Below are 2,896 nucleotides of genomic sequence, written 5' to 3' on the forward strand. Positions count from 1 at the left end.
TACGTTTTTTTAATTGTTATAAATGATTATTTTAATTTAACAATAATAATTAAATTAAAAAATTAGTCAAATTAAGAATAAGAGTAAAAAAATTTAAAAAAAAGTATCAATTAAAGTGTAAAATATTAATTTAATTTTGAAATATTGTTATATAAATAGTAAAATAATAAATAAAATGTTCATAAAAATAATTTTTAATTTTTTGTACTCTTTTTATCTTTATGTTTTTAATTCATTATTTCAATTTCTATTATGTAAAAAATATATTTATAAATATTAAAAATATATTTATTACGTAATTATAATAATTAGCAAAAATAAAATATTTTATAACTATTATAACTATCATGTGAATTTTTTTTAATAACAGTTCCAATATATTTTTATCATATAATAAGCATTGTAAAAATCAATGAAAAGTAATTTTGTAGTTGTTTTATGACTCTAAAATAAATTTTAGTAATACCTTTAAGTCATTTCTATTATTATAACCAGTGAAAACACATATGTATATTAATTTTTATGATAATAAAAAAAAAAAATTATTATTATTATGAAATTTAATATGAATAATTGTTGTAATTTTATTGTAACTCAAAATTTATTTATTTCATAGGTATTTTTATAATATTAAAAATAGTTAAGTTAAAAAATGGTTAAATTAAAAAAAATGTTAAAGTTTTTAATATATATATATATATTATTACTATATATATATATATATATATATATATATTATATATATATGTTAAGGTTATATATATTACTTTTCAATCATGTGATTATTTTTATCAATGTAAGGAGTGGATATAGATTAATAATAAAAAAAATATTTTTGTAATTACTCAACTATTGTTTTTATCTAATTGCACATCATTTTTAATAGTGACTTTCATAAATTCTTTCTTAAACAGTTTATGTTATGTAAATATGATATCCTTTGTAGAATGTTAATTTTCTTTCTTATCTTACTCTTTTAATTGTTTTCCATGTTCATAAGATATTGGTTAAGTGCGAGACTTATGTCACTTTCTCTTACACTCATTTTACCTATGCCTTTCATTATATGTAAATGTTACCATTGTCATTTTACAAATCTTCATAAAACAGATAAACATTATTATTTTATAATGTTATCTTATAATGTATTTTATATCTGATAGAATTAAAGAGCGTTATGAGGATGTTGTTTATAAAAATACAAGTATTCATATATAATTGTTGTATGAGTTGATGACCACATTAAATAAAAATAACAAATTTTGATGGAATGTACTACAAAAATACCTGTAAACATTAATTTAAAAAAAAAAATATTGAATGTGGTGTTAGATTTTTTTTTTTTAAAACAATTGCTGTCTCAAAGATAACTTTTAGATTTGGTACTCCTAGCATTTATTTCAAATAATAACATTATTTCATTTTAATATTATAATAAATAAAAATTGGGAAATTTAATGTGAGTATTTATTTTTAACATTATCTTTTTTGGAATTTCTATATATTACTATAATCTCTACCATCAACAACAAAAATTTATAAATATACTTCACGTGAAACTATAGAAAAAGTTAAAAATTAATATAAAATTATTGTTGACACTTAAAATAAATTAATATACTATTTTTTATGTTTTTTATTTCGTGAACTCTTACTTCAAGGTATTTGGTGTCACATTCTAAATATTTGTGTATTTTTCTTTAGGAAACATTATTCTTCTTACATAACCATGGGCTAATGATGGGTTGATCTTCATTTGAAATGCATAACCCACAACTTAAATTCTTAAATTTCAACTTGTTATATTTATTTCTTTTAAACAACTTGTTTATTGTGATTTATTCATTGGTTCGTCGAAAAATATCTCACTCTTTTATGCTAGTCTATAAAAAGAAAGTAATTTATTCATTTAGGTTTTCTCTTTTGTTTCAGTTCAAAAACATTTATATTTTTGATATGTTTACTAAAAAATTATAAACCATAAAATTACAAATTATAGTCATTTAAGAAATGTGCGTATGAAGATTATCATCCCTACTAATTTAATTAAATAAAAATAAAGTTATTAAATTTTTTATGTGAATACAATTATATAATTTTAAATTTATATTATTAAAAAATTACAAAAGTATACATAAAATCTTAGTTTACTAATTTCATATAAAATTTCAAATTCATCTTCAAAATCAAGTTTCTAATGACAATTTTTAAATTATGTTACTTATATTTTATTTATAAATTTTAAACAATTAATTACAATAGATTTAATCTTAAGTTTAAGCTTATTCACATAATTGCATAATATTTTCAGTACCATTTTATTTATTTTCAAAAATTTATTCCTTTGTTATCTATAAAATTCAATTTGATTCTTTCCATCAAATTACTTTAACACCATGTTTATATATGATACTTGTAAATTCATATATTTTTTTAATATAAACAAACATAAACTATCACGTGATCATGTGGTATCACATAATAATGATAGTCTGACGTGAGAGTCGCAGTCTGATGTGGTATCCTATTTTAATTTAGTTATTTTATTAAAAAATTAATTTGTTTTTAAACGATCTAATTTTATTCTCTAATTTAAGATTTTAATTATTATTAATTTAATCTCAAATAGAAAAAATAAAATTAAATCGAATAAAAATTTAAATATAAGAAATAAATTAAAAACATTAAAATTTTCACAAATTCATACCTGTCATATACAAACAAATCAAACTTTTTTAAAATATCAAAAAAATTAAATTGAATAAAAAATAATAAAAAAAGTCAAAATTAACGAAACCAAACAAATCACTGATTAAGTCTAGCTTTATACACCCCTAAAACGAATTTAGCAACATTGAATGCAATTGCATTTAGGGCACCATATCGTCATCGCTTG

This window comes from Vigna angularis, chromosome 1 (assembly GCF_016808095.1).
Source record: "Vigna angularis cultivar LongXiaoDou No.4 chromosome 1, ASM1680809v1, whole genome shotgun sequence".
NCBI lineage: Eukaryota > Viridiplantae > Streptophyta > Magnoliopsida > Fabales > Fabaceae > Vigna > Vigna angularis.